This window comes from Neophocaena asiaeorientalis, unplaced genomic scaffold (genome assembly GCF_003031525.2).
Source record: "Neophocaena asiaeorientalis asiaeorientalis breed wild unplaced genomic scaffold, Neophocaena_asiaeorientalis_V1.1 scaffold138, whole genome shotgun sequence".
Lineage (NCBI taxonomy): Eukaryota > Metazoa > Chordata > Mammalia > Artiodactyla > Phocoenidae > Neophocaena > Neophocaena asiaeorientalis.
Window position 1 is genome coordinate 2432958 of NW_020172632.1, and position 26305 is coordinate 2459262.

Here is a 26305-nt window from a genome sequence, read left to right on the forward strand (position 1 = left end):
ATCTAGAAAAATGGTATAGATGATCTTATATGCAAAGCAGAAATAGAGACAGAGACGTAGTGATCAAATGTATGGATACCAAAGGGGAAAGGCTGGGGGATGGGATGAATTGGGAGATTGGGATTGACATATATACACTACTGATACTATGTATAAAATAGATAACTAATGAGAACCTACTGTATAGCACAGGAAACTCTACTCAATGCTCTGTGGTGACCTAAATGGGAAGGAAATCCAAAAAAGAGGGGATATATGTATACGTATACCTGATTCACTTTGATGTACAGCAGAAACTAACACAAAATTGTAAAGCAACTATACTCCAACAAAAAATTAATTTAAAAAAAGGAGAGAACAATGTAGAGAATCCCATTTAAAAGAAAGAAGAGCGATACTTTCAAACAAAAAAAGTGGAAGGAAATAAGACAGGTAAGAGGAGAAAATCATATAAATTTTTAAATGTACTCTGCAGAAAATTTAAAACATGAAGAGATAGTTTTTGAAAGACTTTTAATATGAACAGACTCCAGCAAGCTCATACAGAAAAAATAAAGAGTAAGAATACACATATAATAATATCAAAAATTAAGAGAGACTAGTACTACGTGTCCTTTACAATCAGACAAGAAGAAAAAAAAGCAACAAACATATTGTAAACTATGTATGTCAATACACTTGAAAAATAGATGAAATGTATAATTTCTTATAAAAACACAGTTTATTGAAACTAAAATATGAAGCAATATAAAATGTGAATTATTCAATAACTACTAAATGGACCAGATCCTTAATTTTAAATGTTCCCACAAAAAGAATTCCAGTCCTAACGGTTTCACTTCTGAACATTAACAAAATAAAGAACAAATAGGTGATCGTCTCAAAAGCAGAAAAAGTATTTGATAGAAAAGCAACATCTCTACTTCTGGCTCAGACATGTTGAAGTAACTATAAAGAGACTAGCCCCACTGTCAAGAATTTTAAAGCTGGGAAAATATATTAAACAACTGTTTTCAGACATTAGGAAATAGACAACATGATACAGCGATCCATGAGAGAAGAGACACTCACAAGATGAGCTCCCACAATAGGACTGACTCTCCACCACGGAAAGACTTCCCAACTATGTCAGGAAACCAGACACCAACCAGACTAAAGAGGTCCCGTGAGCTGTGTGTACAGAAATAAAATTTGAAGCTGTTTAAGCAGCTGAAATCTGAGAGTAGGGCATTAGAAAGGAGAAAACTATACAAGATGGTGGTAGTGAGGGGGTAACCCAGAAAACTCTAGGATCATTTCTTGTAAGTCTGTGGCTGAGGGCTAGACAGCACATGCACAGGGTGAAACTACATTAGATTTATCAAAGAGAACTTACTTCAGTGTTGAAGGAAAATCAGAGATACAGTAAGTTCCCTACATATGAATGACTTACATTCCAAGAGCGCATTCGTAAGTCCAATTTGTTTGTAAGTCCAACAAAGTTAGCCTAGGTATCCAACTAATACAATTGGCTATATAGTACTGTACTGTAATAAGTTTATAATACTTTTCACACAAATAATGCATAAATAAACACCAAAAACAAAGAAAACATTTTTAATCTTAGAATACAGTACCTTGAAAAATACAGTAGTACAGTACAACAGCTTGCATACCGGGGCTGGCATCAAGTGAAACAGGCAAGGAGAGTTACTGACTGGAGGAGAGGGAGGAGGTGGGAGATGGTAGAGCTGAAGGGTTTCAGCAATAGGAGACGGAGGGCAAGCTGCAATTTCACTCACATCTGACGTTGATGGCACTGGTTCCGGTTCCTCGCTGGATTCAATTCTATCTACTCTCTTCAAAAAATGATCCAGTGATATATGGATAGTAGCTCTTTTTTTCTCATCATAGATGACATGGTATCATTGGATTGCATTCTGAACGGCTGCTGCAACCTTCCTGTACCATTCTAGGTTTGGGTCCTGTGCCTCAAAAACTAACAGTGCCCCCTTAAATAAAGAAAATCCCCTTACCATTTCCTGAGTCACGAATCTCTTCAGTTCTTCAGTTACTTCTTCCTCTTGTCTCTCTTTGTCCTTTCTCCGGGCCTCCAATTCCATCAAGTCTTCACTAGTAAACTCCTCGTGTTGCACAGCAAGGAGTTTAATGAAGTCGTCCTCTTGAAGATCTAGCTCCAGCTTCTTGCTGAGGGTCACTAAGTTGCTGAAGACCTCTTTGGACTCCTTATCCACCTTCTCAAGTCCACAAAAATCATGAACAACCTGCGGGCTAAGGTTTTTCCAAACCCCATTCATGGTGACAGCCATAACCTCACACCAAGCAAAGTCAATGTTTTTCATGGCCTTGTAGATGTTATAGTCCTTCCAAAATTGTTGCAAGGTTGTTCCAGATTCATCACTTGCCTTTACTGCCTGACAAAAAGTGTGACGTAAATAACATTTCTTGAAAGTCGCTATAACTCTCTGGTCCATAGGTTGGAGCGACGTCGTATTCGGTGGCAAATGCACTACTTTGACATTGGGATGAAAGTCATCCATGAATGGGGGCTGGCCCAGAGCATTGTCAAGCAGCAAAAGAATGTTGAATGGGATGTCCTACTCCAAGCAATATTTCTGTACCTCTGGGATAAAGTGGTGGAAAAACCAGTCCTGGAAAATGGCCTGTGTAACCCAGGCTTTGGGGCTACTCTTCCACACAACAGGAAGAGAGCCTTTGGCTATGTTTTTAAGGGCTCTTGGGTTCTCTGAAAGATAAACTAAGAGAGGTTTTAGCTTCATATCACCAGAAGCATTGCCACTAAACAAAAGAGTTAGCCTATTCTTTGCTGCTTTACAGCCTGGCATCAAATTTTCCTCCTTACTGATGTAGCTTCAGTCTCACATCCTCTTCCAGTACAGTCCTGTCTCATCCACATTAAAAACCCACTCGGGTAAATGTGTTCTTTCATCAATAATTTCTTGAAGCATTTCAGGAAATTCCTGGGCAGCTACCATATCTGCACTCGCTGCCTTGCCACTTACTTTTACATTGTGAAGGTTAGCACTAACCTTGAACCAATGAAACCAGCCATGGCTGGCACTAAAAAATGCGCCCTCTGATTCTTTACCGTGTTTCTTTTTCAAGTCTTCATAAAGGCTTTTAGCTTTCTCTTGAATCAGCATTAAGCTGAGTGGGACCCGATGCTGATGCTGATCCTGCATTCACACACTGAGAAGTTTCTCCATCTCTTCCATCATTTTTCTATGCTTCCTCAATATTATTGTTGACATCAGCAGCACAGCAGACTTCACATGTTCCATAATCTTGTCCTTGTTCTTTAGAATTGTGCCGATGGTTGAATGATTCATGTTACAAGAATGAGCAATGTCTATCATCTTTTTGCTTTGCTCTACTCTCTCAATAAGTTTCACTTCTGTTTCCATCGTTACCACTTGGTGCTTCTTACCGGTACCAGCTACATCACTGCTACTTTTATGCTTGCTTCCAGACACCCTGGACTTGAAGTAAAGATACTGTACTACTGTACTCTACACAGTACTGTAAAGTACACAAAAGCACAACCACTTGTAGAGGATGCAAGCATGTGACACATACACTAGACACATGAACTAACTTACATGACTGGACATGTGAACGCATGCTCACAACTTTGAAGGGTCACAACTTGAAGGTTTGTATGTAGGGGACTAACTGTACTAGAGATGAAGCAATGCTGGGTAAGACGGTGTTGGGAGCCCAGTACAGCTAAAGTGGAAGAACTTCTAACACCTCATACATAATAGTCAATTGAGATACCAGAAGGGACATACCTTAGAAATAAGAACCATGTCCTAAAGAAAGAACTATTTTATATTTTCCCTGAAAACAAAGCTCTGATAAAACCTTCATGTGTGAGAAAGCTTGGACCCAAGTTAGAGTAGTTCAGAAATACCTAGGGCGTCTGACAAATCTATCTCAATAAAATTTAAAACCATGCCTACAGAAGTTTAAGGTAATCAGCCTTGAAATGATCAGTAATTGAACTGACTTCTATAATAAACACCAATTTGCTTCAGAAGAGGATAACAGAATCCATTCTCTAAAAGGTATCACAATCTAAAGTTACTAGATACTTTAATTAATTAATTAGCTAATTAATTAATTTTAATCCTTAATCAAAGGAGTGGATAGAAGCAATTAATACAAATCCACAGTGAGATTCAGATGTACTATTTAGCAGACAAAGACATTTTAAATTGGCTGTTATACTCAAAGAACAAAAAGAAAACATGTTATAGGAATTAAAGAAAATTATAATTTTCATGTGTGAACGGATAGGAAATTTCATCAGAAAAATGAAAACTTTTTTAAAAGATCAAATAAATATTATATAGCTAAAAAGTACAGTAACTAAAATGAAAAACTAACTTGATGGGCTTAACACCAAATTAGAGACAGAAAAGAGTCAGTGAATTTGAAGATGGATCAATTTTAAAGTAATATAATCTGAAGAACACAAAAAAGAAATGGAAGAAAAATAAACAGAGCCCCAGAATAAGCCAAAAATTTCCCAAATGTAATAAAAAATATAATGAATTAGGTATCTTAGAATCTCAGAAAACCTCATACAGGATAAATAAAAAGAAAAAATAACAAGGAATGTGTGAGTTAGTATATAAACGGATATTCTCCATTTCATTACTTGAGCATTGGAGTTCTTAGGCCAAAGATTAAATCAGTTTTTTTTAAAAAGTTCCTGGGAATTCCCTGGCGGTCCAATCGTTAGGACTCCACGTTTTCACTGCTGTGGGCCTGTGTTCGATCCCTGGTCAGGAAACTAAGATCCTACAAGCCGTGCTGTGGGGCCAAAAAATAAAATAAAATAATTTTCCTGTTTCATTTTCTGTTACCAGATTCAAAATATGAGAATAGGATTGAGGAGACCCAAAAGAATGTGTACCTCAAGACCTAGGCTGAAATGCACAAGGACATTTTTAGAAAGCAGGTGAGTAAAGGGACTTATGAAAACTCAGAAGAACCTACATACTGTTTTGTTTTGTTTCAATTTTTTAAATTGAGGTTTAGTTGACGTATAATATTAAGAGCTTACAGACTGTTGATGATACTAGGTAATTTCCTGTGTAGGAAAAAAATTATCTGCTTTAAAATTTATATTGGAAATATCTCATTGAAAGCATTAAGATTTCTCTACATGTTGTCAGGGAGTGGCCTAAACATAATGAGTGTTCTAATAATGAACGTTATCTGTGGGTGCTTATATAAAGTTGATAATCACCTTAACATAAAGGAAAAAGGAAGATGAAGAAAAGATTATTCAAACAAGAATGGTATTAGCTGGCAAGTACAGCATTTAAAGGAGAAGTGTACTTACCTAAAAACTGGAACACTTAACAGCTGATAACTATCCTTCAGAGTTCTTCATGGCCTCTGTTCTGACATAAATCATCTGTGAACATGCTTCAGACATCACAAGACAACCTTTTCAGGGTCTTATGCATTCATAGTAAGATGAGTTTCTAGACAATTTATCATGATGTAAGACCTTGGATTTTGATGTTCTTGTACAAATGAGTAAATCACTAAAGTTCAATTTAAAGAGTCCATTGAGGGAGTTCCCTGGTGGTCCAGTGGTTAGGACTCTGCACTCTCACTGCTGTGGGCCCAGATTCAATCCCTGGTCAGGGAACTAAGATCCCACAGGCCATGCAATGCAGTCAGTAAATAAATAGTCCACTGAGTTTTACCCACATTTAATTCAATCAGATTCTCTTGTTTAAAAATTAAATGACTGGCATTGTTTTTAATTATCCTGACAGTGTATAACATAATGTCCCCTTTTCCAGGGATTCTTGATAAAACTCTGTATGTATTACAAGATACATGGGACGTCCATGTTGGTCCAGCAGTTAAGACTCTGTGCTCCCAATGCAGGGAACCTGGGTTCGGGGAACTAAATCCCGCATGCCACAACTAAGAGCCCACATGCCGCAATTAAAGTTCCTGCATGCCACAACTAAAGATCCCCCACACTGCAACAAAGATCCCACACGTGGCAACGAAAATCCCACATGCCACAACTAAGACCCGATGCAGCCCAAATAAAAATATTTTTAAAAAAACCAAGAAACAGCGATTATTGAGTCTTCCATGGTGCCACAGCTACCCAATATGGAGGCAATCATGAGAAATTAAAGTCCTTAGAAGGAGAAGGGAAAAGAAGTTCACTCATGGTGAACTTCTTTGTTCCTCATGATGTGTAAACATTTTATTATCAGAAAATCCACCCATATCTAGTGTTTGTGGGATTACATGCTCAGCTTAGAATATTCATTAGTAAGGGGAGAGGTAAATACAAATTTTAATTTTAAAATTTTCTGATAGTAATTATACTTTGTACCTCTAGTAAATATGAATAAATATTGAGTTTTGTATATTTTCATTTATTGAAAATGTAGGAGTTTTTTTATTTGGGTCTCATTCTTTTTGTAATTAAAGAGAGTAACAGGGCTTCCCTGGTGGCACAGTGGTTAAGAATCTGCCTGCCAATGCAGGGGACACCGGTTCGAGCCCTGGCCCGGGAAGATCCCACATGCCATGGAGCAACTAATACCATGCGCCACAACTACTGAGCCTACGTGCCACAACTACTGAAGCCCGCGGGCCTAGAGCCCACGCTCCACAATAAGAGAAGCCACTGCAATAAGAAGCCCACACACCACAACGAGGAGTAGCCCCCACTCGCCAAAACCAGAGAAAGCCCGCCCACAGCAACGAAGACCCAAAACAGCCAAAAATAAAAATAAAATAAATACATTTATTGTAAAAAAAGAGAGGAACAAGCCATCTATTAAAGCAGCAAATGCCCCAAAACCAAAAAAGCAAGAAAGAAAAGAAAAAAATACCTCAACCTAGGCACATAATCGTCAAACTGATAAAAAATACATATAAATAAAAAAGCTTGAAAGCAACCAGAAAAAAAGCCATAATACATACAGAAGGACAACAATAAGAATGTCCATTGACTTCTTTTCAAAAATAATGGAGAGTAAACGACATTTCTAAAGTGATGAAAGAACAAAACTTGCAACCCATAATTCAATATTGAATAAAATATCCTTAAAAATAAGGGTAAAATAGGGGCTTCCCTGGTGGCGCAGTGGTTGAGAGTCCCCCTGCTGATGCAGCGGACACGGGTTTGTGCCCTGGTCCGGGAAGATCCCATATGCCGTGGAGCGGCTGGGCCCGTGAGCCATGTCCGCTGAGCCTGCATGTCTGGAGCCTGTGCTCCGCAACGGGAGAGGCCACAACAGTGAGAGGCCTGTGTACCACAAAAAAAAAAAAACCCAGATAAATAAATTAAAGTTGACAGAATTTATTGCCAGCAGATCTTCACTACATGAAAAGCTAAAAGATGCAAAAAAATATTAGATGGGATTCATATCTATAAGAACATATAAACAACACTAAAATAGTGAATAAGCATGTAAATATAATAAACTATTTTTGTCTCAAAAGTTTCTTAAAGGCTACTAACTAAAGTTTTTTTTTTTTAATGACACCTTAAGGGAGGTTTGCAAAGTATGTAGAAGGAAAATATATGACAACAACAGCAGCAAGAATTGGGATGTGTAAATAGAATTAAACTGATGCGAGGTTAGTAGAATGTAGAAAGAATAAGTTTTGAGTTAAAAAAAGGTAGTAATTACAAAGTACACAGTGTGAAGTGTTAAGGGTGAAATGGGAAAATATTGACTCTGAAATGGCTTGATGAGTTATCAAGCTATGGAAAGACACAGAAGAAAATTAAATGCATGTTAATAATCAAAAGAAGCCAATATGAAAATGCTACATACATACTGTGTGATTCCAACCATATGACACTCTGAGAAAAGGTAAAGTATGGAGATAATAACAAGATCAAATGTTAGGGGATGGAGAGATTAATAGGCAGTAGAGGATTTTTAGGGCAGTGAAAATTGTCTGTATGACTACAATGATGAATACTTGTAGTTACATATTTATACAAACCAATAGAAAGTGCAATACTAAGGGTGAACCCTAATGGACTTTGGGTTGATTATGATGTGTCAAGTGGTTCATCAATTGTAACAGATATACCACTCAGGTGGGGGACATTGATAATGGGGGAGCCTATGCATGTGTGGGGACTGCATTATTTGAGAAAGCTCTGTACATTCCTCTCAATTTTGCTGTGACCTAAAAGTACTCTAAACAAATTTTTAACAAAAAATTTTTAAAGAATTTGGTAAGTTATAACTGCATATTTTTAGTTCTAGAGAAACCATTAAAGTAAATATAAAATAATAATGTTACTAAGAATGCAATACAGAAGATATATAACACTAAACAAAAATTTTATTATCCCAAATGAAGGCAGTAAAAGAACAACAGAGTAACAAGAAACAGAAGAGGCAGTAAGAAAATGAATACCAAGATATTTCATTTAAGTATAACATATCAATAATTACACTAAAATAGAACAAATATATAAATAAACATTCCAGTGAAAAGCAGACATTGCTAGATTGGAATAAAAAGCCAGATCCAAAAGACAAAAAAAATCTGAAATTAAAATAATTTTTAATTTTTCCTTCTTCCACCTATGAAAAAGGAGTGATCCATATTTAGACATAATCAAACTGTCAAAAGTCAAAGACCAAAAAACTCTTGAACACAGCAACAAACATCATAGCAACTCATTATGTTCAAGGAATCCTCAGTAAGATTAACAGCTGAGTTCTCATCAGAAACATGGAAGTCAGAAAGCAGAGGGATAACATATTCAAAGTGCTGAAAGAAAATATTTGATAGGCAGCAGAAATACTCTTCAAAAATGAAGAGACATTAAGACATTAGCAGATAATCATACCTGCCCTACAAGAAAAACTAAAGGATGGCCTTCTAGTAGAAATGAAAGAACATTAGAAAATAACTGAAATCCACATGAAGAAATAAAGAGCACCAGTAAATGTAACTAGATAGGTAAATATAAAAGACAGTATATAGGGCTTCCCTGGTGGTGCAGTGGTTGAGGGTCCGCCTGCCGATGCAGGGGACACAGGTTCATGTCCCAGCCTGGGAAGATCCCACATGCCGCAGAGCGGCTGGGCCTGTGAGCCATGGCTGCTGAGCCTACACATCCAGAGCCTGTGCTCCGCAGCAGGAGAGGCCACAGCAGTGAGAGGCCCATGTACCACACACACAAAAAAAAGACAGTATAAACATATTTTATGTTTGTAGATATTTTTTTCTACTACATATAGAAGACAACCACACAAAGCAGTAATTATAAATCTGCATGGAGTGTACATAATGTATTCAGATGTAATTTGTAGGACAATAAATATATATGTATATTATTGAAATTAATTCAAACTAGACTGCTATCAATTAAATTATATTCATTGCAATCCCTAGGACAACCATTAAGAAAAGAAAAATTAGAGATATGGGAACATATGTATATATATGGCTGATTCACTTTGTTATAAAGCAGAAACTAACACACCATTGTAAAGCAATTATACTCCAATAAAGATGTAAAAAATAAGAAAAGAAAAGAAAAATTAAAATACAGTAAAATCAGTAAGATGGGAATTAAATAGTACACTAGATAATACTTATCTAACACAATATAAGGCAGTTATGGAGGAATAAATAGGGAGGGAGGCATAAACCACTTAAAGGCAATAGCAAAATGATCTTAGCTTATCAGTAATTACAATAAATGTAAGTGGATTAAACACTCCAATTAAAAGGCAGTATATGTCAGAATGAATTTTTTTTTTTGTGAGCCAACCATACGCTGTCTACAAGAGATGTATTTGAGATATAAACACACAAATAGATTTAAAGTAGAAGGAAGGAAAATAATATACCAAACAAAGCAAAACTGAGCTGGAATGCCTATATACACTAATATCAGAAAAATTGACTTTAAGACAAAAATTATTAGTACACACAAAGAAGGATATTTTATAATGTAGAAAGGGCAATTCATTAAGAAGATATAGCAATTACAAATATAAATACACCTAACAAGAGTGTCCCAAAACAAATAACACAGAAACAGTCAGAATTAAAGGGACAAATACACAAGACAACAATAATAGCTGAAAACTTCAATATCCAACTTTATATAATGAATAGAAACAACTAGAACAACTGGAATATCAACAAGGAAATATAAGAATTGAGCAACACTAAAACAGCTAGATATATAGAACATTCTACTCAACAGTAAAATATACATTCTCCTCACGTTTACAGGTATATTTTTCAGAAAAGACTAAAACGTAGAGCATAAAACAAGTCTCAATAAATTTAACATGAAGGAAATCATGGAAAGTATTCTCTCCAAACAAAATAGAAGGAAATTAGAAATCAATAACAGAAGGAAATTTAAGGAATTCAAAAACATGTAGAAATTAAACAACACTTTCCTCAATATCCAAGAGGGTGAAAGAGGAAATCAGAAAGGAATTTATAAAATACCTTAGCATGAATGTAAACAAAACTACTATCTATCAAAAGCTAAGGATGCATAGTAAGCAGTACTTATGCAGAAATATATAGCTGGATATGCTTATATTAAAGAAAGAAACATCTTAAAGACATAATGTAATCTGCTTATATTTCACCTCTTGAAGCTTAAAAATAAAGCAAACTAAACCTAAAGAAGGCAGAATAAAGGAAATAATAAAGGATGGAAGTAAACGAATAATAGAAAAACAGTAGAGAAAATCAATAAAAACAAAAATTGTTTTATGTGATCAATAAAATAGACGAATCTTTATATTGTTTAAGAAAAAAAGAGGACAGTAAATGCATAAAATCAGGAATTAAATAGAGGATATACTATGACCAATTGTATGCTAACAAATTAGATAACCTAGACGATATGAGGAAAATTGTGAGAAGACACAAACAAAACTGACTAAAGAAGAAACACTAATATCTGTATAGACCTAAACAAAAATACTGATATAATAATCAAAAAACTTATCACCAGGAAATATCCAAGTGCAGATGTCTTCACTGGTAAATTCTACTACACTTTTAAAGGAAAGTTAACACCAATACTTAACAAGCTCTTCCCCAAAAATGAAGAAGAGAGAACACTTCCAAACTCATTCCTTGAGGCCAGGATGGTCTTGATACTAAAATCAAAGACATCACATAAAAACTACACATCAATACCCTTTATGAATATTGACCCCCAAATCCTCAATGAAACACTAGCAAACCAAATCCAGCAATATACAAAAATGACTGTAAACCACAAGTGGGATTTAATGTTGAAATTCAATGAAATTCAAATGTTGGTTCAAGATATGAAAATCAATTAGTGCAATATACCACATTACTAGAATAAAGGACAAAAATCACATGATCATCTCAATAGATGCAGAAAAAGCACTTCACAAAATTTGATACTTTTCATGAGAAAAAAACACTGGAAGACAAATGAACAGAAAGGAATTTTTAAAAATCCCACAACTAATTACCACTGTTAATGGTGCAAGGCTGAAAGCTTTTCACCCTAAGATCTGGGGTAGGATAAGCATGTTTGCTCTCACCATTTCTGTTCAACATTGTAGTAGATATTCTAGCAAGGGCAAGTAGGCAAGAAAAAGAAAAAAAAAAGCATTCATATTTGAAAAGGAGAGGTAAAATTATATCTACTTGCTAATGATACAATCTTTTATATAGAAAATCCTAAGGAATGCACATACAAAAAACAATTTAAGCTAAAAAATTTTTTCAGCAACAGTGTAGGATACAAGTCATACAAAAATTAAATGTATATCTATGCAGGAGCATTGAATAAGCTCAAAATGAGATTTAAAAAACAATTCCATTTATAATAGGATCACAAAACGTAAAATACTTAGTATAAATTTAACAAAAAGTGTTAAATAAACGAAGAATGCAAGGTTGTTTTAACATTTGAAAATCAAGCAATGTAATTCACCCTTTCAACAATCAAAAGGAGAATAACCAATTGTTATTTCAATAGATACAGAAAAAAACATTTGACAAAATCCAACATGCATTCATGTTAAAAAACAACTTTTCTCAAACTAAGAATAGTTGGAAATGTCCTGAAACTGATAAGTGACATGCAATTAAAAAACAAACAAAAATCACTTATAGCTAATAGCACACTTAATGGCGTAAGATTTTATTGCTTCTCCTTGAGATCAAGAATAAGAAAAGGATGTCCACTTTCACTACGTCTATTCAACATCATTATGAAGCACCAAACTCTTGCAATAATGCAAGAAAATGAAAGACATAAAAACTACAAAAGAAGAAATAAAAGTGTCCTTACTTACAGAAGATAACGTTTACATAGAAAATCTCAGAAAATCTACAAGACAACTACTTAGAAACAAATTTAGCAAGGTCACAGGATACAAAGTGAATATAAATACAAAATCAATTGTACCAGCAGCAAACAATTGTACTACCAGCAGGCAAATGTAAAATAAAAATTTGAGAATCCCATTCACAGTAACACTACAACCACAAACACCTAGAAATTAACCACAGATGTCCAGGTCTTCTACACTAAAAATTACAAAATATTGCTGAAAGAATTTGAAGAATACCTAAATAAGTGGAAATATATGGCATATGTTCATGGATGAAAGACTAAAATTTGTTAAGATGGCATTTCTCACAAATTGATGTATATAAATTCAATATAATGACATTCAAATCCCAGGAGTCTTTTTGTAGAAATTGACTAATTACTCTAGTTGTATTAGAAAATTCAAAGAACCTAGTATAATCAAAGCAATTTAATACAGAAAAAAGAGCAAAAACTGCTAAAAAGTTACAGTAATCAAGACAGCTTGCTATTTCAAAAAGATAGATACATAGATCAATGAGACAGATTATAGAGTCCAGAAATAGACCTACACATATATGAGCAATTGACTTGCAAGGCAATTCAATGAGGAAATGAAAGTCTTTTCAAAAAATGGTGCTGAAAATAAGTATCAATTCTTACTTAAAATCATATATAAAAATTAACTCAAAATGGATCATAGATCTAAATGTAAAACCTAAAATTATAAAACTTGTAGAAGAAAACAGGAGAAAAATTTTGTGGTCTTTGATTAGTAAAAATTTCTTATATAGAACACCAAAAACATAAAATATTAAAGAAAAAAATGATAAATTGGATTAAAAGGTACTTTTGTTTTTTGAAAGACACAATTAAGATATGTAAAGAGAAGCCACAGACTGGGAGAAGATATTTGACACCTCCACAAAGAACTCGTATCCAGAATATACAAAGATCAATACCTGATATAAAGTATAAATTTAAATAATTCTACCTTCCTATTCTTAAAATTCAAGAACCTCAGAACAATCACTCCTCTTAAAATATTGTATCTTTCTCCCTAGTTGTTTTGAAGAACTTCTCTTTATCTATAGTATTCTGCAATTTCACTGTAACATATTGGGGAGAAAGATTTCAAGGATATATTTTTACTTATTTTTCAGGAGTTGTACTTACAATATGAAAGATTCATGTCTTTCGTAAGTCATTATTTTCAATATTGCTTCTATGTGATTTTCTTCTGGAATTCCTCATCTTAATATGACAACTTCTCTTCTATATATTTCATCTCTATACCTCTCTGTGCTCCTCAGTTCTGGCTTCTACTTCATTAATCTCTCTTCAGTGGTATCTAATTAGATATTTAACCCAACTTCAGAGTTTTTAATGTCAATGATTATATATATTTCACTTTCAGATGTTCTATTTGGTTCTTTTATAAACAAGTATAACCTCTTTTTATGATATGTTCTCTTTAGTTTATGATTCTTCCCTTTATGGCTTTAATCATTTTAAACAAATGTGCTTATACCTCCTCTTTGGAAGTCCTTGGAGTTTAATCCTAGTATTTGTTGAGATTCCTATCTTCCATCCACTACATTGTTTCCTAGTGTGTTTTAAAATTTTTGTTTTTAAACTCACCTACATTGGAGCTTTATCTGTAAGAATATCTGTAAGATCCTTCTGGGAGGGCATGATCCTTCTGGGTTTTTGAAGTTTTGCATTTGTTTCTTCCAGGCACTCCTGGAATATATCTAGCCTCTAACTACTTTTTACATTAAATTTTTATTTAAGGATAATGGCATTGCATCAAGAAACATGTGGAAATTTTAAATGCAAAAAATGGTATAAAGCCACTGGTACAAATTTTAGGGAAGACTGTCTATTCTGTTTTTTTTTTTTTTTTTTTTTTTTTTTTTTTTTTTTTTTGTGGTACACGGGTCTCTCACTGTTATGGCCTCTCCAATTGCGGAGCACAGGCTCTGGACGCACAGGCTCACTGGCCATGGCTTGCAGGCCCAGCCGCTCCACAGCATGTGGGATCCTCCCAGACCGGGGCACGAACCCATGTCCCCTGCATTGGCAGGCAGACTCTCAACCATCAGGGAAGCCCTATCCTGTTCTTATGTATTGAAAAGATCATAATCCTAAGGTTGACAGACATAAACTTGAATCATAGCTCTGCCACATAGTAATTTTAAGGCTTTGGGCAAATCTCCAGCATGCTCTAGACCTCAGTTTTCTTGTCTGTCAAAAGGAGATAAAAAAGATTTTATTCATACTATTCATATAAAGATTAAATGAGATCATGTATATACCTAGTCAGTGCTTGAGCCCAAAATCATTGGAGTCATCCTTGAGTCTTAATTTCATACTGAATAACTAATCTATTAAGGAATCCTTTCAGGATCTTAAGAGACTACCACAAGCAACTATATGCCAATAAAATGGACAACATAGAAGAAATGGACAAATTCTTAGAAAGGTACAACCTTCCAAGACAGAACTAAGAAAATATAGAAAATATGAACAGACCAACAAGTACTGAAATTGAAACTGTGATTTAAAATCTTCCAACAAACAAAAGTCCAGGACCAGATGGCTTCACAGGAGAATTCTATCATTTAGAGAAGAGTTAACATCTATCCTTCTGAAGCTCTACCAAAAAACTGCAGAGGAAGCAACACTCCCAAGCTCATTTAACAAGGCCACCATCACCCTGATCCCAAAACTAGACAAAGATATCACACACAAAAAAAAGAAAAGAAAATTACAGGCCAATATCACTGATGAATGTAGACACAAAATCCCTCAACGAAATACTAGCAAACAGAATCCAACAGCCCATTAAAAAGATCAAACACTGTAATCAAGTGGGATTTATCTCAGGGATGCAAGGATTCTTCAATACATGCAAATAAACCAATGTGATACACCACATTAACAATCCGAAGAATAAAAACCATATGATCATCTCAATAGATGCAGAAAAAACTTCTGACAAAATTCAACACAGATTTATGATAAAAACTCACCAGAAAGTGGGCAAAGAGGGAATCCACCTCAATGTAATAATGGCCACATACGACAAACCCATAGCGAATATCATTCTCAATGGTGAAAAACTGAAAGCATTTCCTCGAAGACCACAAACAAGACAAGGATATCTTCTCTTGCCACTTTTATTCAACAGAGTTTGGAGAGTCCTAGCCACAGCAAAAAGAGAAGAAAAAGAAATAAAAGGAATCCAAACTGGAAAAGAAGAAGTAAAACTGTTACTGTTTGCAGATGACATGACACTATACATAGAAAATCCTAAATACACTACCAAAAATTTACTAGAGCTCATCAATTAATTTGGTAAAGTTTCAGGAAACAAAATTAATACACAGAAATTTCTTGCATTCCTATACACTAACACTGAAAGATCAGAAAGGGAAATTAAGAAAACAATTCCATTTACCACTGCATCAGAAAGAAAAAAATACATAGGAATAAACTTACCTAAGGAGGCAAAAGATTTATAGTCATAAAACTATAAGACACTGATAAAAGAAATCAAAGATGACACAATCAGATGGAGACATATACCATGCTCTTGGATTGGAAGAATCAATATTGTCAAAATGACTATACTAACCAAAGCAATCTACAGATTCAATGCAATTCCTACCTAACTTCCAATGGCATTTTTACAGAAGTAAAACAAAAAATTTTACAATTTTCTTGGAAACACAAAAGACCACGAATAGCCAAAGCAATCTTGAGAAAGAAAAACAGAGCTGGAGGAATCAGGCACCCTAACTTCAGACTATACTACAAAGCTACAGTCATCAAAACACTATGGTGCTGGCACAAAAACAGAAATATAGATCAATGGAATAGGATAGAAAGCCCAGAGATAAATTCTCGCACTTGTGGTCACTATGACAAAAGAGGCAAGAATATACAATGGGAAAAGACAGTCCCTTCAATAAGTGGTTCTGGGAAAGCTGGACAGCTACATGTAAAAGAATGAAATTAGAACACTTCCTAACACCATACACAAAAATTAACTCCAAATGGATTATTAATCTTAAAGACAGATACTATAAAACTGTTAAAGGAAAACATAGGAAGAACACTCTCTGACATAAATCACAGTAAGATGTTTTTTGATCCACCTCCTAGAGTAAAATAAACAAATGGGACCTAGTTAAACTTAAAAGCTTTTGCATAGCAAAGTAAACCACAAACAAAATGAAAAGATAACCCTCAGACTGGGAGAAAATATTTGCAAACAAAGCAACCGACAAGGGATTAATCTCCAAAACTGCTCATGCAGCTCAATATCAAAAAAACCACAACTTAATCAAAAAATGGGGGGTAAGATCTAAATAGACATTTCTCCAAAGAAGGCATACAGATGGCCAAAAAGCACAAGATGCTCAACATAGCTAATTATTAGAGAAATGCAAATTAAAACTACAATGAGGTATCATCTCACACCAGTCAGAATGGCCATCACCAAAAAATCTACAAACAGTAAATGGTGTATACAGTGTGGAGAAAAGGGAACCCTCCTACACTGTTGGTGGGAATGTAAATTGGTACAGCCACTATGGAGAACAGTATGGAGGTTCCTTAAAATACTAAAAACAGGGCTTCCCTGGTGGCACAGTGGTTGAGAGTCCACCTGCCAATGTGGAGGATGTGGGTTCATGCCCCGGTCCAGGAAGATCCCACATACCACGGCACAGCTGGGCCCATAAGCCATGGCCGCTGAGCCTGTACGTCTGGAGCCTGTGCTCCGCAGTGGGAGAGGCCACAGCAGTGAAAGGTCCGCGTACCGCAAAAAAAAAAAAAAAAAACCTAAAAACAGAGCTACCACATTATCCAATAATCCCACTACTGGGCATATACCCAGAGAAAACCATAATTTGAAAAGATACATGCACCCCTATGTTCACTGCAGCACTATTTACAATAGCCAGGACATGGAAGCAACCTAAATGTCCATCAACAGAGGAATGGGTAAAGCAGATGTGGTACATATGTATAATGGAATATTACTCAGCCATAAAAAAGAACAAAATAATGCCATTTGCAGCAACATGTATGGACCAAGAGATTGTCATACTGAGTGAAGTAAGTCAGACACAGAAAGACAAATATCATATAATACTGCTTATATGTGGAATCTTAAAAAAAATGAACTTATTTACAAAGCAGAGAGAGAGTCACAGATGTAGAAAACAAACTTACGGTTACTGGGGGGAATGGGGGGACAAACTGGGAGATTGGGATTGACACATACACACTACTATACATAAAATAGGTAACTAATAAGGACCGACTGTATAGCACAGGGAACTCTACTCAATACTCTGTAATGGCCTATATGGGAAAAGAATCTAAATAAGAGTGAATATATGTATATGTATAACTGATTCAATTTGCTGCACTCCTGAAACTAACACAACATTGTAAACCAACTATACTCCAATAAAAATATTTTTAAAAGACAAGGGTTAGTTGTTATTCATATCTATGGTAAAGATACCAGTATCTCTTCAGTCATTCAATTTAAAACAGCATAATCTGTAAGAGGAAGGCCATACTTAATGATTAAAAGGATGTTCCAGCATACAAAAAGAAAGGAATCCTTTCAAATAGATCTAGAATCCAACTACTTCTCACTACCTCCACAGATATCACCTTGATCCAAGCCACTATCTTCTCCCAACTGGACTATTCCTAACTAGTCTACTTGTTTGCCCTGCTATATTCTATTCTCAACAAAATCACCAAAGTAATCTTTCCAAAACATGAGAGATCATGTTGCACCTTGTTCAAAACCCTCAAGAGGTTTAGCATTTCATTCAGAGTAAAACAAAATGTTTTTTAAAGATCCTATATGATCTATTTCCCTTTCACCTGTCTGATTTCACCTCCTACTATTCTCACATAACTTGGCCTTCTTGCTATTTCTCTTATAATTCAGGCACACCTCAACTTTATGGGATTTGCAAAGGCTACTACGTCTTCCTAAAATTCTCTTTCTCCACATCTCCACATGGGTGACTCCTCAACATTCTTCAAGTTGTTGCTCAGATCTCACCTCTTCAATGAGACCAATCTGACCACCATAAATATTGCAAACTTTCCCCACATTTCTGATTCCTGTCACCTGCCCTAATTTTCCTATAGCACTCAACACGTTTAAGCATACCATAAGAATTACTTATTTACTATAAGGATTATTTCTGCCCCCTCTGGCAAGAATGTAAGCTCCGGAATATTTTTCTGTTTCTTTTTGTTGTATCCCCAACACCTGTCACAGTGTCCAGCTGAAACTAGGTATTAAGTAAATATCTGTTAAATGAATATATAAATAAAGGCAAACTCCCAAAGTTTTTAAGTAATATAAATCACAAAGTCATTGTGGCAACATTTTCAAGGTCTACTCCATTCCAGACACTGTGCTGGGCACTGGAAATACAAAGATGAAGTCAGTCCCCATCTTCATGGAGCTTATATTCAAGCTGAAGCAGCGATCCACAAAAGTAGATTATTTCAATTTAAAGCATCAAGTGCTATGACAGAGAACTTCCCAGAGGAAATCATAAAATGCTATGCAAAAGGAAGTTATTGTTATAAACCTAACCAGAAACATAAACTTGTCAAAAAGAAAAGCCATAAAAATCTGTAAAAATGGATCTTTGAAATTGTAAAATTTATTTTATTTTTCTGTGTTTGTCCATTGAGAGTTATTTTGAGAATTCAGTCAACTTAAATAGCATATGTTTTTGCCCTTTAAATGTTGGCTTATTTTCTTTATATAAATCAAGTTAAAAAGTACAGTTGATTTTCCAGAATAATAAGGTGCTTATTTCTCCTGTTTGTTTTGTATTTTCTCCTTTATTCCAGGAATATAAAAAGTTCCCCCCACCAGCAAAAAAAAAAAATCCTCTCTCCACAGAGAAATATGTAAACTTTGTTTTCAAAAAAAAAAAAATGGTATGCAAAAAAATGTATTTTTCTGCTTTCTAAAACACTGTTTTACTTATCTATATTTTCTTCTGATCTCTTATCTGACACAAGGCATTTTAAACTGAAAACTATCTGAAAGTATCTAGGAAGTAGACAAGGAACAACATGTAACTGTTATTCTGAATTAAAATGTCCCCTGGAAATGGGGAATTAGGATTCAGGGTGTCCTAGCAACTGCCACTCTGCAGCCTACTTCAGTTAAATGATCTCTTAAAGAAGGAAACCCAAATCATACAAGTGACTATCTTTGGAAGATAAAATTAAAATGAGAAGCACCTGGAAATAAAGAAAAAAAATTTAAAAAGAACCCCATTATGCTGGAAAATTAGCAAAGCTCATATGACTTTCCCATCCTATCCAGCCAATTAACTTCCAAAATCTTACCTTCAACAGAAAAGTAACCACAATGATCCAACTATAGTCAGGTGGGGAAGACTCTCTCAGAAAACAAAGTGCTCACACATGTGAGAGAAATGACCTCTTTCTGGATATCATTTAGAGCCCTGGATAGAACAATTTACCAAATGGTGCCTCCTTCTCTGAAGGAGTTAATATACCCTCCTCAGTAAATCCACTTCTCCTGGGAACATGTATGTGATCTTGGCTCACCATAAAAAAAGAGGCTTTCAAAGCTCTGCATTTGCCTGATCAAAAGACTAGGAAGGCAATGAAACAAAAATCAATGTAGTCATCTTATATCATTGCTGTATTGCAGCCTGTATGATTAAGTAATAACCAACAATGCAGAATCATAATTAGCCCTTCCTCCAGAAAAGGCTGAAAGTAAGAGAAAACTTGAAAAATGCATATTATTGCATAGATGTCCTCAAAAATACATACTGTCTAAAAATAAAACCAAAAGGAATACTGACCCCAGCAAGCTCTCCAGAGATTGGTTCAAGATGGTGGAGTAGAAGGACCTGCGCTCACTCCCTCTTGCGAGAGCAGCAGAATCACAACTAACTGCTGAACAATCATCAACAGGAAGACACTGGAACTCACCAAGAAAGATACCTCACATCCAAAGAAAGGAGAAGCTGCAATGACATGGTAGGAAGGGGGCAATCACAATAAAATCAAATCCCATAACCGCTGCGTGGGTGACTCACAAACTGGAAAACAATTATACCACTGAAGTCCACCAACTGAAGATTTGAGCCCCACAACAGGCTTCCCAGACTGGAGGTCTGGCAATGGGAGGAGGAATTCCCAGAGAATCAAACTTTGAAGTCTAGCAGGATTTGACTGCAGGACTTCAACAGGTCTGGAGGAAACAGACTCCACTATTGGAGGGAACACACAAAGTCGTGGGTGTATCAGTACTCAAGGGGAAGGAGCAGTGACCCCATAGGAGACTAAACCAGACCTACCTGGTAGTGTTGGAGGGTCTCCTGCAGAGGTAGGGGGTGGCTGTGGCTCACCATGGGGACAAGGACACTGGCAGCAGAAGTTCTGGGAAGTACTGCTTGGTGTGAGCCCACACAGAGTCTACCATTAGCCCCACCAAAGGGCCTGTAGGCTCCAAGGCTGGGTCACCTCAGGCCAAACAACCAACTGGGAGGGAACTCAGCCCCACACATCAGCAGACAGACAGGTTAAAGTTTTACTGAGCTCTGCCACCAAAACAACACCCAGTTCTACCCACCAAAAGTCCTTTCCACCATGAAGCTTAGACAAGCCTCCTAGATAGCCTGATCCACCAGAGGGCAGACAGCAGAAGCAAGAAGAACTACAATCCTGCAGCTTATGGGAAAAATACACATTTGCAGAAAGATAGACAAAATGAAAAGGCAGAGGACTATGCACCAGATGAAGCAACAAGATAAAACCCCAGAAAAACAACTAAATGAAGTGGAGGTAGGCAACCTTCCAGAAAAAGAATTCAGAATAATTAGAGTGAAGATGATCCAGGACCTTGGAAAAAGAATGGAGGCAAAGATCAAGCAGATGCAAGAAATGTTTAACAAAAACCTAGAAGAATTAAAGAACAAACACCTAGAGGAATTAAAGAACAAACAAACAGAGATGAACAACACAATAAGTGAAATGAAAATTACACTAGAAGGAATCAAGAGCAGAATAACTGAGGCAGAAGAATGGATAAGTGACCTGGAAGACAGAATGGTGGAATTTACTGCCACAGAACAGAATAAAGAAAAAAGAATGACAAGGAATGAAGACAGATTAAGAGACTTCTGGGACAATATTAAGTGCACCAACATTCGTATTATAGGGGTCCCAGAAGGAGAAGAGAGAGAGAAAGAACCCAAGAAAATATTTGAAGAGATTATAATTGAAAACTACCCTAACATGGGAAAGGAAATAGCCACCCAAGTCCAGGAAGCACACAGAGTCCCAGGCAGTATAAACCCAAGGAGAAACAGGCCAAAACACATAGTAATCAAACTGACAAAAATTAAAGCCAAAGAAAAATTATTAAAAGCAACAAGGGAAAAATGACAAATAACATACAAGGGAACTCCCATAAGGTTAACAGCTGATTTCTCAGCAGAAACTCTACAAGCAAAAAGGGAGTGGCACAATATATTTAAAGTGATAAAAGGGAAGAATCTACAACCAATATTAGTCTACCCAACAGGAATCTCATTCACATTCAACGGAGAAATCAAAAGCTTTACAGACAAGCAAAACGTAAGAGACTTCAGCACCACCAAACCAGCTCTACAACAAATGCTAAAGGAACTTCTCTAAGTGGGAAACACAAGAGAAGGAAAAGACCTACAGAAAGAAACACAAAACAAGAAAATGGTAATAGGAATATACATATTGATAATTACCTTAAATGTAAATGGATTAAATGCTCTGACCAAAAGACACAGGCTCACTGAATGGATACAAAACAAGACCCATATGTATGCTGTCTACAAGAGACCCACTTCAGACCTAGGGACATATACAGAGTGAAAGTGAGGGAATGGAAAAAGTTATTCCATGCATGTGGAAATCAAAAGAAAGCTAGAATAGCAATACTCATTTCAGATAAAATACACTCTGAAATAAAGAATTTTATAAGAGAAAAGGAAGGACAATACATAATAATAAAAGATCAATCCAAGAAGGATATATAACAATTATAAATATATATGGACCCAAAATAGAAGCACTTCAATACATAAGGCAAATCTAACAGCTATAAAAGAGGAAATTGACAGTAACACAATGATAGTGGGGGACTCTAACACCTAATTTATACCAATGGATATACCATCCAGACAGAAAATTAATAAGGAAACACAAGCTTCAAATGACACAACAGACCACATAGACTTCATTGATATTTATAGGACATTCCATCCGAAAATAGCAGATTACACTTCCTTCTCAACTGCACTTGGAACATTCTCCAAGAAAGAACACATCTTGGGTCACAAATCAAGCCTTGAAAAATTTAACAAAATTGAAATCATATCAAGCATCTTTTCTGCCCACAACGCTATGAGATTAGAAATATATTACAGGGGAAAAAACATAAAAAACACAAACTCATGGAGGCTAAACAATACATGACTAAATAACCAGAAAATCACTGAAGAAATCAAAGAGGAAATCAAAAATTACCTAGAGAAAAGTGACAACAAAAACATGATGATCTAAAACCTATGGGATTCAGCAAAAGCAGTTCTAAGAGGGAAGTTTATAACAATACAACCCCACCTCAAGAAACAAGAAAAATCTCAAGTAAACAATCTAACCTTACACCTAAAGGAACTATGGAAAGAGGAACAAACAAAACCCAAAGTTAGTAGAAGGAAAGAAATCATAAAGATCAGAGCAGAAATAAATGAAATAGAAACAAAGAAAACAATAGCAAATATCAATAAAACTAAAAGGTGGTTCTTTGCGAAGATAAACAAAATTGATAAACCATTAGCCAGATTCATCAAGAAAAAGAGGGAGAGTACTCAAATCAATAAAATTATAAATGAAAAAGGAGTAGTTACCACAGACACCGCAGAAATACAAAGCATCCTAAGAGACTACTACAAGCAACTCTATGCCAATAAAATGGGCAACCTGGAAGAATGGACAAATTCTTAGAAAGGTAAAACCTTCCAAGACTGAACCAGGAAGAAATAGAAGATATGAGCAGACCAATCACAAGTGATGAAATAGAAACTATGATTAAAAATCTTCCAACAAACAAAAGCCCAGGACCAGATGGCTTCACGGGTGAATTCTGTCAAACATTTAGAGAAGGGCTAACACCCATCCTTCTCAAACTCTTCCAAAAAATTGCAGAGGAAGGATTACTCCCAAACTCATCCTATGAGGCCACCAACATCCTGATACCAAAACCAGACAAAGATACTACAAAAAAAGAAAATTACAGGCCAATATCACTAATGAATATAGATGTAAAAATCCTCAACAACATACTAGCAAACAGAATCCAACAACACATTAAAAGGATCATACACCATGATCAAGTGGGCTTTATCCCAGGGCTTCAAGGATTCTCCAATATAAGCAAATCAATCAATGTGATATACCATATTAACAAATGGAAGAATAAAAACCATATGATCAACAGATGCAGAAAAAGCTTTTCACAAATTTCGACACCAATTTATAATAAAAAACTCCAGAAAGTGGTCACAGAGAGAACCTACCTCAACATAATAAAGGCCATATATGACAAGCCAACAGCAAACATCATTCTCAATGGTGAAAAACTGACAGCATTTACTCTAAGATCAGGAACAAGACAAGGATGCCCACTCTCACCACTATTATTCAACATAGTTTTGGAAGTCCTAGGCAAGGCAATAGGAGAAGAAAGAGAAATAAAAGGAATCCAAATTGGAAAAGAAGTAAAACTCTCACAGTTTGCAGATGACATGATACTATAAATAGAGAATCCTACAGACGCCACCAGAAAACTACTAGAGCTAATTAATGAATTTGGTAAAGTTGTAGGATATGTAATTAATGCACAGAAATATCTTGTAATCCTATACACTAACAATGAAAGATCAGAAAGAGAAATTAAGGAAACGCTCCCATTTACCATTGCAACAAAAAGAATAAAATACCTAGGAATAAACCTACCTAAGAAGGTAAAAGACCTGTGCTCAGAAAACTATAAGACACTGATGAAAGAAATCAAAGATGACACAAACAGATGAGACATATACCATGTTCTTGGATTGGAAGAATCAATATTGTGAAAATGACTATACTACCCAAAGCAATCTACAGATTCAACACAATCCCTATCAAATTACCACTGGCATTTTTTACAGAACTAGAACAAAAAATCTTAAAATTGTATGGAGACACAAAAGACCCCAAATAGCCAAAGAAATATGGAGAGTAAAAAAACGGAGCTGGAGCAATCAGACTCCCAGACTTCAGACAATAATACAAAGCTATAGTAAGCAAGACAATATGGTACTGGCACAAAAACAGAAATATAGATCAATGGAACAGGATAGAAAGCCCAGACATAAACCCATGCACTTATGGTCAACTAATCTATGACAAAGGAGGCAAGGATATACAATGGAGAAAAGACAGCCTTTTCAATAAATGGTGCTGGGGAAACTGGGCAGCTACATGTAAAAGAATGAAAGTAGAATACTTCCTAACACCATACACAAAAATAAAATCAAAATGGATTAAACATCTAAATGTAAGGCTGGACACTATAAAACTCATAAAGGAAATCACATGATGATTTGACATAAATCTTTGACATAAATCACATGATGTTTTTGACCTACCTCCTAGAGTAATGGAAATAAAAACAAAAATAAACAAATGGGACCTAATGAAATTTAAAAGCTTTTGCATAGCAAAGGAAACTATAAACAAGACAAAAACACATCCCTCAGAATGGGAGAAAATATTTGCAAACAAATCAGTGGACAAAAGATTCATCTCCAAAGTATATAAACAGCTCATGCAGCTCAATATTAAAAAAACAAACAACCCAATAAAAAAATGGGTGGAAGACCTAAACAGACATTCCTCCAAAAAAGACATACAGATGGCCAACAAACACATGAAAAGCTGCTGAACATCACCAATTATGAGAGAAATGCAAATCAAAACTACGAGGTATCACCTCATACCAGTTAGAATGGGCATTATCAGAAAATCTACAAACAACAAATGCTGGAGAGGGTGTGGAGAAAAGGGAACTCTCTTGCACTGTTGGTGGGAATGTAAATTGATACACCACTATGGAGAACAGTATGGAGGTTCCTTAAAAAACTAAAAATAGAATTACCATATGACCCAGCAATCCCACTACCGGGCTTATCTCCAGAGAAAACCACAATTCAAAAAGACACATACACCCCAGTGTTCATTGCAGCACTATTTACAATAGCCAGGACATGGAAGCAACAAAATGCCCTTCGACAGATGAATGGATAAAGAAGATGTGTTACATACATACAATTGAATATTACTCAGCCATGAAAAGGAACAAAATTGGGTCATTTGTAGAGATGTGGATGGACTTATAGACTGTCATACAGAGTGAAGTAAGTCAGAAAGAGAAAAACAAATATTGTAGATTAATGCATATATGTGGAATCTAGAAAAATGTTACAGATGAACTGGTCTGCAAGGCAGAAATAGAGACACAGATGTAGAGAACAAATGTATGGACACCAAGGGGGGAACGTGGGGGTGGTGGATGGTGGTGGTGGGATGAATTGGGAGATTGGGATTGACATATGTACACTAATATGTATAATATAGATAACTAATAAGGACCTGTATAAAAATAAATTAAAAAAATAAAATTAAGAAAAATAATAGGTATCCCCAAACACATCAGTGCAGCTATACATTCTGGCTACCAAAAGAAGCTAAAGGAATTTCATGTTTCTTTGGTTCAATCACCAATGTTTACTGAGCATT

The 26305-nt window shown here is 35.6% G+C and overlaps 1 protein-coding gene and 1 non-coding gene across 2 annotated transcripts in view; one reads left to right on the forward strand and one right to left on the reverse strand.

Annotated features, from left to right (window-relative positions):
- Nucleotides 1-26305, reverse strand: part of AGBL4 (AGBL carboxypeptidase 4) — a 1255618-nt gene that overhangs the window by 1149240 nt on the left and 80073 nt on the right. The window lies entirely within an intron of this gene.
- TRNAE-CUC (transfer RNA glutamic acid (anticodon CUC)) lies at nt 5617-5689 on the forward strand. The gene has a single exon. It is a non-coding gene; the product is annotated as a tRNA-Glu (tRNA).